The sequence below is a fragment of the Hylobates moloch genome, unplaced genomic scaffold (genome assembly GCF_009828535.3).
Source record: "Hylobates moloch isolate HMO894 unplaced genomic scaffold, HMol_V3 SCAFFOLD_6, whole genome shotgun sequence".
NCBI lineage: Eukaryota > Metazoa > Chordata > Mammalia > Primates > Hylobatidae > Hylobates > Hylobates moloch.
Genome location: NW_026652281.1, coordinates 96,586,550 through 96,608,058, shown reverse-complemented (window position 1 = coordinate 96,608,058; position 21,509 = coordinate 96,586,550).

The following is a 21,509-nucleotide window of genomic DNA, read 5'->3' as shown; positions in this document are numbered from 1 at the left end:
TCAAAAAAAAAAAAAAAAAAAAAAAAAAAAAAACAGTAGTACTTCTCTATTCAGCTCTGAACCTGTAGTCTTGGTTGTAGCTCTGTCTATATGGTTTAGATCTCTGTCATTTCTCTCTGGATTTTTACCTGCTCCAATATCATTGTTTTTTCTGACATGCTAAATTTTTTTCTACTTTGAAACTACACAGATCTTGGTTAATGAGATTGCATTATCCTATCTGGAGTAGTACAGCTAGCTGTCTTAGGACAACTCTACCAATAACGGTAGCTCTTTACATAAGGCCAAGATTGATTTGGAATATCTTACTACCAACTTATCAACACGAACACACACATGCACACACCAACACATAACACACACACACACGAAATCTCCCTAAGTCAAATCTGGTACTATGCCTGAGATAACCGTCGTTCAACTCAGCAGACACAATGTTAAACAATAAAGCAGTTACTTCATGCAAAATGAGTATGTATGAACATTCAGAGACATGGTTTCAATATTTTCTGATCATGGTCAGTATAAGCAAAAACAAAATCATGCTAGATAATCAGGAGAAAAAAATGACCTAAATTTTAGCTCACTGCAGGCAGTTCACTCATAGCCTTTAACAATCCCTAAACCTCCTTATATGTGCCTGTATTCTGAGTAGTATTAATCCTTCTACAGAATTCACAGTGCATCTAAATGTGCGTGCTTTTTCACTTCATGAATCAATTAAAAATATTTGTGAATTTGGCAAATGCATCAAAATATGTAAATAAATTTGACAATGGACATGTGAGAACTTTACAGTGTAAACTAAAACATTACTGAGAAAAATTAAAGAAATGTAAATAGAGACTTATCAGATGCCAATGAATTCAAAGACTCAATATTCTTAACAGATCGTTTCTCTTGAAATCAATCTATAGATTCAACAAAAGTTCAAATACTCAACACATTTTTTTGAAGAAATGGACAAGGTGATTCTAAAATATACAAGAAAATAGAAAGGACATAGAATAGCTATGAGGAGCAGAATTATAAGGTGGTCCCCCAAATTTCCACATCTTGGTGGACTTGTTCTAGATAATCCCTTGGATATCATCCAAGCCGAGACAGATTTCATAGTTTGGATTATATCTTATTATATGGGAAAATATTAAGGATTATGCAGGTGTGATTCAGGTCCCATACCGGTTCAATTTGAGTAAACCAAGAGAGATTATCCCAGGTGGGCCTGACCTTGTCAGGTGAGCCCTTCCAAGGAACTTGACTCTCCCTGCAGAATGAGATCTGAAGCATGAGAGTGTGTGGATCCAGAGAGAGCTCCACGTGGCAAGAACCTGACAGGAGCCTCTGGAAGCTGCCAACGAGTCGTGGCCAGACAACAAGCAAGAAAACAGAGATTTTAGCTCTTCAGTCAGAAGGGATGGAATTCTTCCAATAGCCTAGATGATCTTGGAAAGGGACCCTGAGCCCCAGATAAGAACAGAGCCCCAGCAGACCTCCTGATTTCACCCGTGAGATCCTAAGCAGTGAATTCAATCACACTCTACTCAGTCTTAATCTAAGGAAAATGTTAAATAACAAGTATTTTAAGCCACGACGGATTTGACCATTTTTATACAGTAATAGAAAACTGATACAGCCAACACAGTTTTGAAAAGGAACAGCAAAGCTGGAGAATGTACACTACCTGCTTTCAAGATTTATGAAGTAAAACAATCTAAACAGTCTGTATTATTGAAAAGCTCTGCATAATGATCAAAGAAATAGAACAAGGAGACATTAACTAGACCCAGGCACACATTGTACATTGATTTTAACAAATATACCGAGGTAATTTAATAGGGAATGATAAACTTTTCAACAAATGGTGATAGAACAATTGCATATCCGTGTGAAAAAATATGAACCTTGGCCATTCATACTATGCTGTAAAACTTCTAGAAGATAACATAGGAGAAGAAAATCATAGTGACATTTGCTTAGGGAAAGGTTTTATTAATAGGCAAAAAAGAAAAAGAAAAATATAACAGTCATAAATTAGACTTCAAATTGAAAAACCTCAGTTATTTGAAAAGCACTGTTAAAAACATGAAAATGCAAGCCATAATGTGGGATAAAATATCTGCAAAATATTTTTTCTAGAAAGTGCTTGAATCCAGTATATAAAAACAGCTCATACAACTCAATTATAGATAGATAAAAATCCAATTAAAATTTTGAATAAATGCAACCAAAGAAGATATATTAATGACAAAGAAGACCATGAAATGATGTTTGATATTATTAATCATTAGGGAAAAATAAATTAAAACTGTAATGCGGTGCCATTTCATACCCAGTGGAATGCTAACTTTTAAAAAGCTAATCATACCAAGTGCTGGCAAGTATGTGGAACAATTGAAACTGTATATGCTACTGGTGGCCATGTAAAATAATATTACCACTTGAAAAGTAGTTGTGCTTTCTTAAAAAGTAAACATCCACCTACCATGTGATGCAGGCATCCCATTTCTGTTTACTGAAGAAAAAAACAAAGAAAATTTCAATACAAAGATTTTTACAGGAATGGAATAGTAACTTTTTAACAGCTATGGCCATACCTAGAAAACTCATTAATTATTATTATTGTTTGAGATGGAGTCTCACCCTGTCGCCCAGGCTGGAGTGCAGTGGAGCATTCTTGGCTCACTGCAACCTTCGTCTCGCAGGTTCAAGCGATTCTCCTGTCTCATTGTCTCAGCCTCCCAGGTAGCTGGGATTACAGGCACCCACCACCACGCCCGGCTAATTTCTTTGTATTTTTAGTAGAGACGGGGTTTCACCATGTTGGCCAGGCTGGTCTCAAACTCCTGACCTCAGGTGATTCGCCCACCTAGGCCTAGGTCTAGGAATTTGAAATAACTTAGCCAAAATCATACACATTACGGCATAGTTGGTACAAAACAGGTGGCTAGCCATCAGGATAGTTCAGCTACCATGCTTAATGGTTGTTTTCCTCATGCTCTCCTTCAGTTAAACTCCTTTTTTTTTATTTTTACTTCCACTGATTAGCAGTGTTTGAGGGGGAGTTTCACATTAACAAATGCTTCTACATAAAAATATCTCCACTGATGGACTCTCTAATGTACATTTTATTTTAGAATGTTTTAGAGATTGTATATGTAGCTGGGCATTTTAAGATCTAAAAATGTCAAGTTCATTATCATAAATTTTATTGTGTATATAATTTCATTTTTATTGACTTTTTAATCTTTGATTAAATTGTCCTTTTATTATGCCTTTTTTTCAACGGGTATACGTTAGCCAGCATGTCAATTTCATCCATTTTTGTTTATGTTTTTAAAGCCATCACATACATTTTGGTAAGTCAGCTCAATCTTTGTACTTTTCAAATTCAATTAAGTTGAAAGCTTTGTCTCCTTTGATAAGAGACAACTGCTGAAAGCTAATGCCTTATAGAAAATTGTTGCAAGGACAAAATGCCATTTAATAGGGAAAGAGGAAAACATATCTTTATTTGGCAGACAATCAAGTGAGGCTTTTCAAATACCCCATCAGTTATATAGAAGATAATATTTAAAATCATATGTGGCTTCTAATGCTTCTGTTTAACACATAGTATAAGAGTGACCTTATATTTAGTTTTCTTTAAAAATTGAGGCCGGGCACGGTGGCTCACGTTTGTAATCCCAGCACTTTGGGAGGCCGAGGCGGGCGGATCACGAGGTCAGGAGATTGAGACCACGGTGAAACCCCGTCTCTACTAAAAATACAAAAAATTAGCCGGGCGAGATGGCAGGCGCCTGTAGTCCCAGCTACTTGGAGAGGCTGAGGCAAGAGAATGGCATGAACCCGGGAGGCGGAGCGTGCAGGAGCCGGCACCGCCCCCCTCCCGCCCGCGCGGGGCAAACAACCAGACTCCCCCTCAAAAAAAAAAAAAAAAAAATTGAAAAGACACATTTTTGCAAAAGCATGGTAATGTGCAGTAATTCTAAAAGTGGCTTTAACTTTGTAACTATATATAATAGATTTAATTTGTGTTCACAGAAATGATAAAGTGAAGTATGACTTTTACTGATTTGTATTCAAAATTAGGACAACATTCTTGGTACAAAACTTTCTCAGAATATGTATTTTCAAATGCCTTATGTTTCCCCCACCTACACTGCAAGGTCTGCTTTAAAGCCTGCTTAGTTAACATTTAAAGTCAAGAAATATGTATTAAACTTAAATCTTGGTCAAACTTTATGAAACATACAGTAGACAAGTTTAGGACGATGGTCATAATGCCTAAGGAACTCACAGTCTGGGAAGGCCAACAGGTTCACGCCTACCTGTAATATTAGGAAAATTACAGAAGGTATTATAATAGATTTATAAAGTTTATAAAATTATTATAATAGATTTATTGACTGTATCTCTACCACAGAACAATACATATGTATAGATTAAAAAAATACATTTGAGCTGTGCCTTAAGGGTTAAATTGACAGGTAATTGAGAGATATTTCAAGCTGAGGAACTGGCATAAACAAAGGATAGAGACATGCTCTGTGTAGCTGAGAATACACAGTGGCTGGAATAGGGCACAAGTGTATGTATGTGAGGAGGTGAGCTTGGCAAGTGAGGGCATGACTTAGATGGAAAAGACTGTGAGGATCATGGAGTGGCTTTTGTACTTCAATCATCTGTCACTGTGCTATATCACAGGTCTGAAGTCAATCATTGCTCTAACAGCTTTTCTGAATCACCATCAAGACCTATAGAATAAAACACTAGCATTCTATTTTGAAAAGCAGTAGAGTGAAAGTGATAATTGGTTACTGCAACAAGATTGGAAATTCATAAAGACATAAGAAGATATAAGGACATTGGAATGAATGGGACCGCAAATTTGGCCCACTTTTTCTGTCTCACCACAAACTCTGACCCTAACTTGGGAGATTTCAGAAGTAAATATTCTGTGGGATATTTGTTTGTTTGTTTTGTTTTTGTATTTTTCTTCAACATACCAATCATGGAATCAGTTCAATCTGATAAGTAATGTCAAAACTGTTTATTTTATGGGATAAATTCCCAAGTTCCTAGTTATTTTTTATTGTTATCTTTTAATTTACTTTTCAGTGGCTCATGTTTTCCTTACATCAACACTGTATTTCCTCAATCAGTTTTTCCAAGTGAAATTGCTAGTCATCTAGAAAATAATTAGCAACCATCTCCTCACTCATTGGATGTTAATACTAATCTCTTATAGGAATATATCTCCTCTAAGAAGAACTCCCCCCTCTCTCCTTCACCCCCATCCCCCAACACACATACTATGTACATTATGAGTCTCAAACCCTTGCTGAAAACAGTAGTTTTCTATTTAGGCAGCTTATATAACAATATTTCCCATTGGGAAATGTCACCTTCAAACAGGAAATAGTCTATATACATTGAATGATAATTTCCTTTTTTAATTGTGGGTAATATGTGAAGGAAAAAATAAATAATAGGCAATAATAGTGTGGTTTATATTAACAAGTATTAGAAAACAATAAACATCTTTTCCATTCTACATGGATCTTCCATTTATTTATTACCTATATGTTAGTCAAAGTAATTCAATTCAGGATAATATTTTTTTTAAAGACAGTACTTTTTTCACAATACTAAAAGTGAACTATTATTTTTTGTTCCCAAACTTGATTTAAGTTCTAAAACTCAGAGAAAATACCTAAGTGATTTAGGATATGATATTTCTCTAGTCTGTGCGTCCTTTGCCCTGTCTGTGTAATAAAATGGACAAGACAGTCTCTAAATCCGCTATTACTTCTGAAAACAATCCCTCTCCCCTATAATTACCAGTATGATTTTCTTTTAAAACTTTTGAAAGTAGAGGATTTTAAAAAACTGTTTTATTTGGATTTGAGCCTTTAATTGGCAGCCATATTTATCTCCTAAATTAGTTCTCAAAGGTCAAAAAGCAATCAATTATCTACTGCTTTCCTGCTTTAATTGGTAGCACATCTTTGAGAAAGCTTTAAACATCAATGTTTGCATTTTGTCTCTACAATATGAAAAGCTCCAAGAAGAAAAGAGAGATATTTTGGAAGATATTTTGGATTGAAGTTCCAATATTGAATACATATGTTTAATTGCCATAGCATCTCTAATTTTTTCATGAAGCTCTATATACTCTACAACATTTACCTTCTTATTTGCATAAGATAATCAGAATATCTGAATACTTTAATCGATATTTGATATTTTAAGAGACTTCTGAAGGCACTCACTAATATGTTGATTTAAGAATATGTCATCAAATAATTTAAACTAACTAAATAAAAAGGAAAATTGACGATTTTATTAAAAAGCTAGGTATAATGACATATTGATGTCCTTTCTATATTCTATTCCAGTTCTTAGCCCTTAAGTCAGATAAATAAAAATAACAATAACAGCTCCATTTCAAAGAAATCTGTTTTGATGCTAGTCCAAAAATCTGCACGATAGAAGTTTTAGCCCCATTTCATAAACAGAAGTTTGAGGCTGAGATGACTAAAGTTACTTGCCCTAACCTTCGAAGCTATTAGGTGGTACAGTTGGGCTAGGAAGGCAGACATATTGCTATATCCTGATTCAGTCATTTATTTTCCAATACATATAACTAGACAATAAATCAGCTAGGAATGGTGACAATTAACTCAAGACTATCATCTCACCTTACATCTTTTTTATTACCTGGTCATGTATGCCCTGATTTACAGCATCTACATTTTTGCCTCTGCAATCTTGAACTTTATAGAACCTCTGGCGTCCCTTGACTTAGTGTTTGTTCTAGGGTGATGGACTCATCTCAGTTTGCCTGGGCCTGTCCTGGGTTTAGTATTGAAAGTACTGTGATCTAGGCAGCCCTCAAGCCTCAGGAAAATCAACATAGCTCGTCAGAGATTGTCCTGGTTTTAAAACATAAACTTCTGTGTCCCGGGAGCCTCATCAGTCCCAGGCTAATCAAGGTAGTTCATCACCCTAAGTGACCCTCACATTTGAGCACTGTCTTTCTTTTATAGAGTTTAGCTTAGCTAAATCCATTGTCTTACCAATCTCTTATTAATGCAGGAAGGTACATGTTGTTGCAAATGCTGCCACATGTTCCCAGCAATTTGGAGAGGCCTGTCTTCATCCTGAGGAATGCTGAACACCGGTTGTCTCAAAAATCACAAATAACATTTCTTTAATGAGTTTGAGTGTGCCATTCATATAGTTTACTTGATTTTTTCCCTAATTCACAGTAGGCATTTGTTGACTTAGAAAATGCCAGATTTTAAGTGCTTGGTGGAAAAACATGGGAGAAAGTTGTGTCTGTAGAACATCTGGAGAAACAAATATTTTCTCACTGTTTATTTTCAGTCCCCTTTCCAATTCAATAATATTTGCTTTTTTTACTGCAATAAGATGAGCTGGAGAATAATGAGAATCCAAGCTGGTTTTACCTTGAGAACTGCTTCAGGGTAAACAATTCTAACACTGAAATCAAGAATTACAAAGTTTATTAAATAATTCTGCTCTTGATGAAACCATCAATAGCTGAGTGTTTTAAAAACATTGCTAACCATCACTGAACAAGGATAATATATTCCACAAAACTCAGATAAACAAACTTTAGTATAACAAACCTCACAAATTTTTTACTGAGAAAAATATTTGGATTTAATTATTTTAAAAAATATTGATCTAAATTATTACATTAAAGCTACATAGGATATTGAAATTATATGCAAATCAAGACAAACAAGGAGCTATCGATAAAAATGTCCAATCTTTAAGTAATTTCCCTATTAAAATAAGGGATGCTTGACTAGAAAATCTGAGTTTCTTCTGAAATAGAGAAAATTATTGGCCATTTAAAATTTTAAATCAGAAAGAAATCTTATGTTTATGAAGGTCAGAGAGAATAGTGTCTCAGAAAGTTCAAGCATATATTTTATGAAAACGTTCGTTAAATAGTGTTTAATTGTTGAATAAAGTAGAACCAATAATTAGAAGGCCTGTGTTTTAAATTCACCCCTACCACTCACTTTATTGATGATCCTAGCCAATTTTTTATTATTTCCTTGATTTCACAAGATGAGGGAACTTGGGTACTTTTCACTTTTATCATTGGCTAATCATATATTTTATGGTGGTCAACGAGGAGACTGTGTTCAGCAATGGCAAACAAAACTTGAAATCATTAGACATTTAACTATATAATATTATATGGTGATGATATATTAAAATATTACTTTGGTATGCAATTTATAATTGGATAATGGCCATGATTCTCTTACACTTTTCAGTGCTAACTTGAATTTTTAAAAATTTTGAATTACCTGTAGTAAATGTATGTTAAGGATTCCAGGAGTTGTTTTTTTTTTAATGGAGTCTCCTTCTTCTTCTTCTTCTTCTCTTCCTTCTTCCTTCTTCCTTCCTCCTCCTCCTTCCTCCTCCTCCTCCTCCTTCCTCCTCCTCCTCTTCTTCTTCTTCTTCTTCCTCGGTTTTGCACAGCAAAAAATATTTAATTAAAAATGGGACAAGGATTGGAACAGTCACTTTCAAAACAAACCATACAGAGAGATAACAGGCTTACAAAAAAAAAGGTTCAGCATCACTAAACCTTAGAGAAATGCAAACCAAAACCACAGTGAGATATCACCTCACACCTGTCAAGGTGAAGCTAAGGGTTGGCCAGGATATTGAGAACCGGCAACCCTTCTACATTGCTGTTGGGAATGCTAATTAGTAAAACCACCATGTAAAACTGTGCGGAGATTCCTGAAAAGAAAATGAAAGTAGAACATATAATCCAAGAATGCCACGTTTGGGCATATATTCATAGAAAATGAAACCAGTATCACAAAGAGAGATCTGTATTCCCATGTTCAGTGTGGTATTATTTTCAATAGCCACAATAGGTAGTCAATGAAGTGTCCATCGAAAGATGGCTGGGTCAAGAAAATATGACATATATATACATGGAATACTATGAAACCTTGAAAAAGGAAATTCTGTCATTTGCAACACCAGGAGTAAGCCTGGAGGACACCATGCTAAGCAAAACAAGTCAGACACAGAGAAACAAATCCACATTATCTCACTTATATATGGAATCTAAAAAAAAGTCAGCATTTTATGAGTAGAGAGTAGAATGGTTCTTACCAGAGGCTGGATTGGGAGAGGAATAAAGGGTTGTCGGTCAAAGGGAAAAAAGTTTTAGTTAGACAGGAGGAATACATTTTGAGACCTACTGCACAGCAGGATGACTATAGTCAATAATAATGTATTGTACATTTCAAAATGACTAAGAGAGTAAATCCCAAATGTCTCACCACAAAAAAATAAGGAAGTGAGGTGACAGATAGGTTAACTTGCTTTATTCAGTAATTCTACATAGTAGATGTATATCACAACATGACATTGTACCCCATAAATGTATACAATTATGGTTTGTTAATGAATAATAATCAAAGAAAAGCCTAAGAACTGAAAGAGCAGGCTGGAGGGAGCAGATCAACTGCATGGTAGATGCAACAAAGAAAGACCAGGGTACACAGGTCTGGTAGAGGCTGCCTTTATTTTCTGTCCACCATAGTGCAATAAAACAGCAAGCTAACTAAACTTGATGTTGCAAAGTAGAAACAAAAAGCCAGGGTTGCCACACAGGAAGGAGGAAAGGAAAGGACTATCTCTCATCCCATTTCAGGGTCTTGTTTTAACACATAACAAAAACAAAACCTTTGGGAACTTGGAAAGCCTGTTCTGCTGGGAGACACTTTCATATTTGTGGCCCAAGATTCCCCAAGATTCCAACCCTAGCGAAAACACTCTGTAAAATCCCTCCCTCTTGAATGGATATAATGGGATACCACTCCTACTCTTATATTTTATGGAAGACATTTTGAAAATGTAATTAAGGTCCCTAATATGTTGACTTTGAGTTAATCAAAAGGAAAATTATCCTAGGCAGGCCTGAATTAATCAAGTGAACCCTTTAAAAGAAGGTCAAGTTCCAGAGACATGCTGTGTACTGCTGGCCTCAAGGAAGAGTTATCTAGTTGCTGAGAGTGGCTTCCAGAAGACAGACAGGTAATGAATGGGGATTTCAATCCTACAACTGTAACAAACTGGATTCTGCCAACAACTGGTGAGGTTAGAAGAGAATTTCCAGCCTCATTTGAGATGACAAAAATAGCCAACTCTGAGTTCACCTTGTGAGATTTGAGCAAAGAACCATGCTACTCTGTCCCCAGTCTCCTGACAAAAAAAATAAATAAATAAAAGGATTAACTCATTCATTTGTATCAAAAGTCTCGAAAAAGAATTAAAACAATAAATTTGTATTAAATAGGAATATCTGCTGGGATATTTACATATATTTGTTAAATCCTCAAAATAGCTCTGTGGATTATAGTTTATATACACATTTAACAAATGGCATAAAGTTTCAAAAACTTTAGCAATATAATAAAATTATACACAAATAGAAAATGACATAGCTATTATCTTAATTTTCTCTGCCTGTCTCCTATGTCGAATTCTTTTTTAAATTGTATTTATGTATCTATTTTTTATTATACTTTAAGTTCTGGCATATATGTGCAGAACATGCAGGTTTGTTACGTAGGTATACATGTGCCATGGTGGTTTGCTGCACCCATCAACCTGTCGTCTATATTAGGTATTTTTCCTAATGCTATCCCTCCCCTTGCTGCCGACCCCCTGACAGGCCCTGGTGTGTGATTTTCCCCTCCCTGCGTCCATGTGTTCTCATTGTTCAACTCCCATTTACCAGTGAGAACAAGCAGTGTTTGATTTTCTGTTCCTGTGTTAGTTTGCTGAGAATGATGGTTTCCAGCTTCATCCATGTCCCTGCAAAGGACATAAACTCATCCTTTTTTATGGCTGCATAGTATTCTATGGTGTATATGTGCTACATTTGCTTTAACAAGTCAATCATTGATGGGCATTTGGTTGGTTCCAAGTCTTTGCTATTGTGAATAATGCTGCAATAAACATACATGTGCATGTGTCTTTGTAGAAGAATGATTCATAATCCTTTGGGTATATATCCAGTAATGGGATAGTTGGGTCAAATGGTATTTCTGGTTCTAGATCCTTGAGGAATCACCACACTGTCTTCCACAGTGGTTGAACTAATTTACACTCCCACCAACAGTGTAAAAGTATTCCTATTTCTTCTCTCCATCATCTGTTTTTTTTGGACTTTTTGAGTTACCATTCTAACTGGCATGAGATGGTATCCCATTGTGGCTTTGATTTGCATTTCTCTAATGACCAGTGATGATAAGCTTTTTTCATGTATTTGTTGGCTGCATAAATGTCTTTTTTTGAGAAATGTCTGTTCATATCCTTCACCCACTTTTTGATGGGGTTGTTTTTTTCTTGTAAATTTGTTTAAGTTCCTTGTAGATTCTGAATATTAGCCCTTTGTCAGATGGATAGATTGCAAAATTTTTCTCCCATTCTGTAGGTTGCCTGTTCACTCTGATGATAATTTGTTTTGCTGTGCAGAAGCTCTTTGGTTTAATTAGATGCCATTTGTCAATTTCAGCTTTTGTTGCCATTGCTTTTGGTGTTTTTGTCACGAAGTCTTTGCCCATGCCTATGTCCTGATGGTATTGCCTAGGTTTTCTTCTAACGTTTTTATGGTTTTAGGTCTTACATTTAAGTCTTTAATCCATCTTGAGTTAATTTTTCTATAAGGTGTAAGGAAGGGGTCCAGTTTCAGTTTTCTGCATATGGCTAGCCAGTTTTCCCAACACCATTTATTATATATGGAATCCTTTCCCATTGCTTGTTTTTGTCAGGTTGGTCAAAGAACAGGTGGTTGTAGATGTGTGGCATTATTTCTGAGGACTCTGTTCTGTTCCATTGGTCTATATATCTCTTTTGGTACCAGTACCATGCTGTTTTGGTTACTGTAGCCTTGTAGTATAGTTTGAAGTCAGGTAGTGTGATGCCTCTAGCTTTGTTCTTTTTGCTTAGGATTGTCTTTGTTATGCAGGCTCTTTTTGGTTCCATATTAAATTTAATGTAATTTTTTCTAATTCTTTGAAGTAAGTCAAAGGTAGCTTGATGGGGATGGCATTGAATCTATAAATTACTTTGGGCAGTATGGCCATTTTCATGATATTGTTTCTTCCTATCCATGAGCATGGAATGTTTTTCCATTTGTTTGTGTTCTCTCATTTATTTCCTTGAGCAGCGGTTTGTAGTTCTCTTTGAAGAGGTTCTTCCCATCTCTTGTGAATTGTTTTCCTAGGTATTTTATTCTCTTTGTAGCAATTGTGAATGGGAGTTCACTCATGATTTTGCTCTCTGTTTGTCTATTACTGGTGTATAGGAATGCTTGTGATTTTTCACACATTGATTTTGTATGCTGAGACTTTGCTGAAGTTGCTTATCAGCTTAAGGAGATTTTTGGCTGGGACGATGGGATTTTCTAAATATACAATCATGTCATCTGCAAACAGAGACAATTTGACTTCCTGTCTTCCTATTTGAATACCTTTATTTCTTTCTCTTGCCTGATTGCCCTGGCCAGAACTTCCAATACTATGTTGAATAGGAGTGGTGAGAGAGGGCATCCTTGTCTCGTGCCAGTTTTCAAAGGGAATGCTTTCAGCTTTTGCTCATTTAGCACGATGCTGGCTGTGGGTTTGTCATAAATAGCTCTTATCATTTTGAGATATGTTCCATCAATACCTAGTTTGTTGAGAATTTTTAGCATGAAGGGGTGTTGAATTGTGTCAAAGGCCTTTTCTGCATCTATTGAGATAATCATGTGGTTTTTGTCATTGGTTTTGTTTATGTGGTGAATTATGTTTCTTGATTTGCATGTGTTGAACCAGTGTTGCATCCCAGGGATGAAGCTGACTTGATTGTGGTGGATAAGCTTTTTGATATGCTGCTGGATTCAGTGTTCCAGTATTTTATTGAGGATTTTCACATCAATGTTCATCAGGGATATTTGCCTAAAATTTTCTTATTTTGTTGTGTCTCTCTCAGGTTTTTGTATCAGGATGATGCTGGCCTCATAAAATAAGTTAGGGAGGAGTCCATCTTTTTCTACTGTTTGGAACAGTTTCAGAAGGAATGGTACCAGCTCCTCTTTTTACCTCTGGTAGAATTCAGCCGTGAATCTGTCTGGTCCTGGGCTTTTTTTGGTTGGTAGGCTATTAATTACTGCTTCAATTTCAGAAATTGTTATTGGTCTATTCAGGGATTCGAATTTTTCCTGGTTGAGTCTTGGGAGGATGTATGTGTCCAGGAATTTATCCATTTCTTCTAGATTTTCTAGTTTATTTGCACAGAGGTGTTAATAGTATTCTCTGATGGTGGTTTGTATTTCTGTAGGATCAGTGGTGATATCGCCTTTATTGTGTCTATTTGATTCTTCTCTCTTTTCTTCTTTATTAGTCTGGCTAGTGGTCTAGCTATTTCGTTAATCTTTTAAAAAAAAGACAGCTCCTGGATTCATCAATTTTTTGAAGTGTTTTTCCTGTCTCTATCTCCTTCAGTTCTGTTCTGATCTTAGTTATTTCTTGTCTTCCGCTAGCTTTTGAATTTGTTTCCTCTTGCTTCTCTAGTTCTTTTAATTATGATGTTAGGGTGTCGATTTTAGATCTTTTCTGCTTTCTCCTGTGGGAATTTAGTGCTATAAAGTTCCCTCTAAACACTGCTTTAGTTGTGTCCCGGAGATTCCCATTGTGTATTTGTTCTCATTGGTTTCAAAGAAGTTATTTATTTCTGCCTTAATTTCATTGTTTACCCAGTAGTCATTCAGGAGCAAGTTGTTAAGTTTCCATGTGGTTGTGCAGTTTTGAGTGAGTTTCGTAATCCTGAGTTCTAATTTGATTGCACTGTGGTCTGAGAGACTGTTTGCTATGATTTCTGTTCTTTTCATTTGCTGAGGAGTGTTTTACTTCCAATTATGTGGTCAATTTTAGAATAAGTGTGATGTGGTGCTGAGAAGAATGTATATTCTGTTGATTTGGTGTGGAGAGTTCAGTAGATGTCTATTAGGTTTGCTGAGTTCCAGTCCAGAGCTGAGTTCCAAGTCCTGAATATCCTCGTTAATTTTCTGTCTCATTGATCTGTCTAATATTGACCATGGGGTGTTAGAGTTTCCCACTATTACTGTGTGGGAGTCTAAGTCTCTTTGTAGGTCTCTGATTGTTGTATGAATCTGGGTGCTACTGTATTGTGCACATATATATTTAGGATAGTTAGCTCTTCTTGTTGCATTGATCCCTTTACCATTATGTACTGCCCTTCTTTGTCTTTTTTGATGTTTGTTGCTGTTTTATTGCTTTCCATTTCCTTTCTAAATATTCCTCCATCCCCTTATTTTGAGTCTATGTGTGTCTTTGCAAGTGACATGGGTTTCCTGAATACAGCACACTGACGGGTTTTGACTCTTTATCCAATTTGCCAGTCTGTGTCTTTTAATTGGGGCATTTAGCCTGTATACATTTAAGGCTAATATTGTTATGTGTGAATTTAATCCTGTCATTATGATGCTAGCTGGTTATTTTGCCCATTAGTTGACACAGTTTCTTCATAGTGTCCATGGTCTTCACAATTTTGTATGTTTTTGCAGTGGGTGGTACCAGTGCTTCCTTTAGGGGCTCTTGTAAGGCAGGCCTCATTGTGACAAAATCTCTCAGCATTTGCTTGTGTGTAAAGGATTTTATTTCTCCTTCACTTATGAAGCCTAGTTTGGCTGGATATGAAATTCTGGGTTGAGAATTCTTTTATTTAAGAATGTTGAATATTGGACCCCACTCTCTTCTGGCTTGTAGGGTTTCTGCAGAAGATCCACTGTTAGTCTGATGGGTTTCCCTTTGTGGGTAATCCGACCTTTCTCTCTGGCTACCCTTGGCATTTTTTTTCCCTTCATCTCAACCTTGGTGTATCTGACGATTATGTGTCTTGGGGTTGCTCTTCTCGAGGAGTATCTTTGTGATGTTCTCTGTATTTCCTGAATTTGAATGTTGGCCCTTCTTGCTAGGTTGCAGAAGTTCTCCTGGATAACATCCTGAAGAGTGTTTTCCAACTTGGTTCCATTCTCCCCATCACTTTCAGGTACACCAATCAAACAGAGGCTTGGTCTTTTCACATAGTCCCATATTTCTTGGAGGCTTTGTTCATTCCTTTTCATTCTTTTTTCTCTAATTTTGTCTTCAGGCTTTATTTCATTAAGTTGATCTTCAGTCTCTGCTACCCTTTCTTCCACTTGATCGATTCAGCTTTTGATACTTGTGTATGCTTCATGAAATTCTCGTGCTGTGTTTTTTCAGCTCCTCTGGGTCGTTTATGTTCTCTAAACTGGTTATTCTAGTTAGCAATTCCTCTAACCCTTTTTCAAGGTTCTTAGCTTCCTTGCATTAGGTTAGAACATGCTCCTTTAGCTCGGAGGAGTTTGTTGCTACCCACCTTCTGAAGTCTACTTCTGTTCAATTCATCAGATTCTTTCTCCATCCAGTTTTGTTCCCTTGCTGGTGAGGAGTTTTGATCCTTTGGAGGAGAAGAGACATTCTGGTTTTTGGAATTTTCAGACTTTTTGTGCTCGTTTTTCCTCATCTTCGTGGATTTATCTACCTTTGGTCTTTGATGTTGGTGACCTTCGGAAGGGGTTTTTGTGTGGACATCCTTTTTGTTGATATTATTCCTTTCTGTTAGTTTTCCTTCTAACAGTCAGGCCCCTCTGCTGCAGGTCTGCTGGAGTTTGCTGGAGGTCCACTCCAGACCCTGTTTGCCTGGGAATCCCAGCGGAGGCTGCAGAACTGCAAAGATTGCTGCCTATTCCTTCCTCTGGAAGCTTAGTCTCAGAGGGGCACCTGCCAGATGCCAGCTGGAGCTTGCCTGTATGAGGTGTCACCTGCTGGGAGGTTTCTCCCAGTCAGGAGGCACGGGGGTCAGGGACCCACTTAAGGAGGCAGTCTGTCCCTTAGCAGAGCTACAGCATTGTGCTGGGAGATCCACTGCTCTCTTCAGAGCCAGCAGGCAGTAACATTTAAGTCTGCTGAAGCTGCACCCACAGCTGCTCCTTCCCTCAGGTGCTCTGTCCCAGGGAGATGGGAGTTTTATCTATATGCCCCTGACTGGGGCTGCTGCCTTTCATTCAGAGATGCCCTGGCCAGAGAAGAGGAATCTAGAGAGGCAGTCTGGCTACAGTGGCTTTGCTGAGCTGTGGTGGGCTCCACCCAGTTAGAACTTCCCAGTGGCTTTGTTTGCACTGTGAGGGTAAAAGCACCTACTTAAGCCTCAGTAATGGCAGACACCTCTCCTCCCACCAAGCTCGAGCATCCCAGGTCGATTTCAGACTGCTGTGTTGGCAGCGAGAATTTCGAGCCAGTGGATCTTAGCTTCCTGGGCTCCATGGGGATGGGATCCGCTGAGCAAGACCACTTGGCTCCCTGGCTTCAGCCCCCTTTCCATGGGAGCGAATGGTTCTGTCTTGCTGGAATTCCAGACACCACTCTGTATGGAAAAAAAAGCTCCTGTAGTTAGCTCCATGTCTGCTGAAACGGCTGCCCAGTTTTGTGCTTGAAACCCAGGGCCCTGGTGCTGTAGGCACCTGAGGGAATCTCTTGGTTTGCGAGTTGCAAAGACCATGGGAAAAGCTTAGTGACTGGGCTGGAGTGCACCATTCCTCACAGCACAGTCCTTCATGGCTTTCCTTGGCTAGGGGAGGGAGTTGCCTGACCCCTTGTACTTCCTGGGTAAGGTGACACCCCACCCTGCTTCTGCTCACCCTCTGTGGGCCCCACCCACTGTCTAACCAGTCCCACTGAGATAAGCCAGGTACCTCAGTTGGAAATGCAGAAATCACCCACCTTCTGCATTGATCTCGCTGGGAGGTGTAGACTAGAGCTGTTCCTATTTGACCATCTTGCCAGCCACCTTCTATATCAAATTCAGATTTCGAAAGTATTAAAAAGCTGAGAATCTCAAGTTTTTCTTGAGGTTGCAGAGTCACTACACAAAGAAGCCCAGAGCTTCTTTCTCTCCATAAAAAAAAAAAAAAAAAAAAAAAAAAAAAAAATGCTGTTTGGGAGTATTCTTCTTTTTGTAATTCCTTTATCTTTATGGTATTTATTCATTCAAATGCTATTTAGCACCTGCTGGGTCCCAGGCATCAAGGCGGAGAGTGAGGATTCAGAGAACACATCTCTTAGGAGCTCTGACTGCAGTAGGTAAAACAACCCTGATTCCCTGAATTTCCCTTCACTGATACATATTGACACAAGTTCTGGAAAAATACAGAAGTAAGCAATAAATGGGCTCTTTCTTAACAAACCATTGAAGCATTATCTTGTCATTGGGAATAAAACAGCAGCTGCTTGATTACAAACAGCACCATTTGGTAGACTTCTATGAACATTAAACAAAGAATAACCCATTTGATTTCTTCATATTTCTAAACAAGGTTTGAATTTCTGCTTTAAGCCATACTTTATGCCAATAAAATAAACTGAGGGTGTCTTTTAATAAAAGGTGCACTGAAACTTTATGATATCCTACATATCTCTCTTCAGGTTAGGAAAAACAATCACTCATTCTGATAAATTGTGCAGCAACATACCTTTATTCATTCAAGAAATATTTTATTCACAAATTTTGCATCAAACACTATAAAATAGAGTAGTAAATATCATATGGCCCCTGATTTTAGAAAGCTTAAAGTCAAATCAAGCCACTTTAAATTGAAGTAAGTTAATCTATCCAACATTACCTGATTTGTGCAAGGCTACCAAGCTCATAAGTGATGTGTACTGTGACTTAAACTCTTCTCTTCTGACTTCCAAATGAATGCCCCTTCTAACATCCCAAGTGATCTTGTCTAATACTTGGAAAAATCACAGTTTGGGAGTCAAATGACACAAAATAGCCTTTCTTTGGGAAACTTGGAAAATGAATGATAATGCTTTTGTGTGTGTGCGTGCGTGTGTGTGTTTCAACAAAAGAATATTTCCAATAGAAGCTCTAGCAATGCAAAATATCATTCCCCGCACAAATTCTTCAGCATTATTGGGACTTACTCATGTGCATCAGGCAAAGACCACACTAGAATGGAAGCCAAGTGACAGCTGGTGTGCAATTTTTAGAGTCATTGTCAAATCTAAATTCCCCCTAAATAAAAACGTAAAATTAAATTAAAATTAGAACCACCTATTCCCTTATAAAAACTCAGACATATTAACTCTCAGAGGGTGGGTACAGGGGTAAAAGTGATGAAGTAGGAGGCACATTGTGTAGACCTAACTTGATTGATCTGATTATGAATTTTTGTAAGTAAATTATATTTTATCATTTGATAAACATGACTTAGCTTCTTTAGAAGTATTCATTTATTTACAGTGTTTTCACATGATGGTTATTTTCTTCCTTTTTTGGTTCTAAATGAAGATAAAATAACTTATTCTCATCTAGAGTAACTGCTGCTTTCAATCTTCTATATGTGCTGTAGCATAACTATTCAATATTAAGCTTGGCATTTAAAGTATTTAGGATTGACTGAAAGTGTTCAGAAAGGATAAAAGCTTAGTGAACTAATTCAGGAGAAAAATCATATTTATCGGAGCCAATTTCTGTAGCTTGACATTTTATGATTTACTTCTAAGCTGCTAAAATAGCTTAAGAAACCTTTTCCTCCTGGTCTGTCTGATTTTTCTTGTATTCTGCATAATCCTGCCTGAAATTTGTGCAATTAATATCGACGCAGGCATCAAATACACTGACAATGATCACCTAGGAATTATGCCTGATTAGGAAGAGTTTTATACTTAACATGTCTGTTAGCTTCATGATAACTGCACCAGAGAGATGCTGGAAACCCGAGATACTAGTGAATTTCTTGGATACAATCAAATTTATACAGGAGATGGTTCTGCCTCCATGGGACACCTTCCAACTCAGATTTTTATTTTAAAGGTTCTTACCTAAATGGCTTTAAAAGAAAAATTCAGAAATGTTTACTATTTGGACTAGAGTTAGAAAAAAAAATGGAATTAAGAGCTTTGACTTGAAAATACTTGAATAATTTACCAGAACTATTTCTTAAAAGGGAATGAAAACAGGTTTTCCTAAAGGAAACCTGAAGCAGTTGGAGTAATTAAGGTAAAATACCACACCCCCAAATTACTTCATCCTCCAGGAGCAACACAACATTTTTTCCCAGCAATAGTGAATGTCAAGTTATCTTATGAATTTTGCAGTTTCTGTTACTGTTTAAAGTTTGTACCAAATTCTGTCTAAATGTTCATTTTATATGCTCTGTGAAAAATACACTTTACAAAATAAATAAAGGAGGCAAGATTCTGATCCTCTTAGAACTAACTTGTAGAATGCATTTGTACCTACATTTATTTTCTGAACGATTTCTATGTCTGGTTCATCTTACATTTATAGAAGTATAGATATATCACCCCAGATTTTATGACGTTCTAAGTTTATATATACAATTAATTTGATGATCTAAGGTGGTTTTACTTATTTTTAACACTATTTCTTTTTTTTTTTTTTTTTTTTTTGAGACGGAGTCTTGTTCTGTTACCCCGGCTGGAGTGCAGTGGCACAATCTCAGCTCACTGCAAGCTCCGCCTCCCAGGTTCATGCCATTCTCCTGCCTCAGCCTCCTGGGTAGCTGGGACTACAGGCGCCCACCACCAAGCCTGGCTAATTTTTTTGTATTTTTTAGTAGAGATGGGGTTTCACCGTGTTGGCCAGGATGGTCTAGATCTCCTGACCTTGTGATGCACCCACTTTGGCCTCCCAAAGTGCTGGGATTACAGGCAGCGTGACAACAACTGTCATTTCTTGAGCTCATATTTTATGCCAGTAATTTTGTAAAAAAAAGTATTTGTAATTAAACTTAGTTGCTTCTTGACAGCTATAAGTAAATACTTTCTGTTTTGACAGAGGGAGAAACTGAGGTTCGTGAAGAATTTGGGCAATGTCACAAAACCAGTGAATGGCAAAGCTTGAATTCAGAAGCAAATCCAGTAGATTTCCAATTTTCAGACACTGTCTCTTTAAATTAAATCCCAACAGGTCTAAGGTAGCAGGTTTTTGTAAAATTGCAATGTGTGTACATTTGGAGCTAGACTGTTCAAGGTTTGCAAACTTCAAATTCAGAATAGCTCCATCTGTAAAACAGGAATCATCACTACCTTAAAAGTTGCTGTGAGTGTTACATGAGGCATAACTATGAATATACTGTGTTTAGCATGGTGCCTGGCATGCTGAAAATTCCTATTAAATGTCAAACGATAGTATGTTTAATGGTGGTAAAATAGCATTTTGTTCTTACGGCCAAAATTGGTCTTACTAATTATTTTCTTCTGTACTTCTCTTTCATTTTTCCTGTGAACATAATGTCAAATTGCCAGAAAATTTGCAAGAAAGAGAATAACACAAAGAACAATGCCATGTCTTTCACCCATATTCACCCACCCTCAACATGTTAGCATATTTATTCATTCTTTGGTAATCCCCCTGTCTCTCTCTTAAATAATATTTCATTACCAGAAAAATCAAAATCATTACTAATAATGTTCTTACTAGTAATACCAATAGTAACAGCAACCATATCTAATATTTAAGGCATTTTGGTAGGAAGACTCCTAAATGTTTTACTTAGATTAATTAGTTTTATCTCCCACAACAGTCTGATAAAGTGAGCATTATCAATATCACTATTTCGGAAAATAGGGACATTGCCAAAACTCTTACAAATAGTAAGTGATGGACCCACATTTGAACCAGAGCAATCTGACTTGGGATACCATGTCCTCAGCCACAGTAAGACAGTGGGCAGGGAGGATTTAACCCCCAGGCTGTTGCTGCCATTGTATGACTGATTGCCAGCTGCTATTACAAGCAGTCTTGAGTTGTTACTAATTGTCCTTGAAATTCATTTTAACGAATACATCTATAAACTGTTCACGATTTTATTTCCTCTGAATTCATAGATCTGAGAGTTATGAAGTTTTTAGACAGGCAAAATTGGTGTTTGTAAAGATATGAAACATCCTTCAATTTTGTGTGAATCACACCCCACCTTCCCTATACAATGCACAGAACCTCAAAATTCTCAAATCTATTGTTTTCAATCACAGGCAAACACTCAAAACAAATGTATTTATTAACTTATATGTAATGATAAACTTAAGAAAAAAGATAACTTGTTAAAATTAAGGTTAAGGAATTTACTTAAAGGAAGAAGTAAAACTTGTTAAAATTAAGGCTATTTTGCTTAAAAAAAGAAAGCCACAACTCTTTACAAAAGGAAGTTTTAGAGTTAGAACAATAGATTCATAGACTACAGAAGGGATGAGCCTTAAATATCACATCCCAGGACCATGACTGACACTTCTTCATTTCACTCTTTCTGGATGTGCCTGGATGTGGCCTCAAAATTATGCTGGCAGCCTTTGGTCACTAGATCAAATTAAGAAATC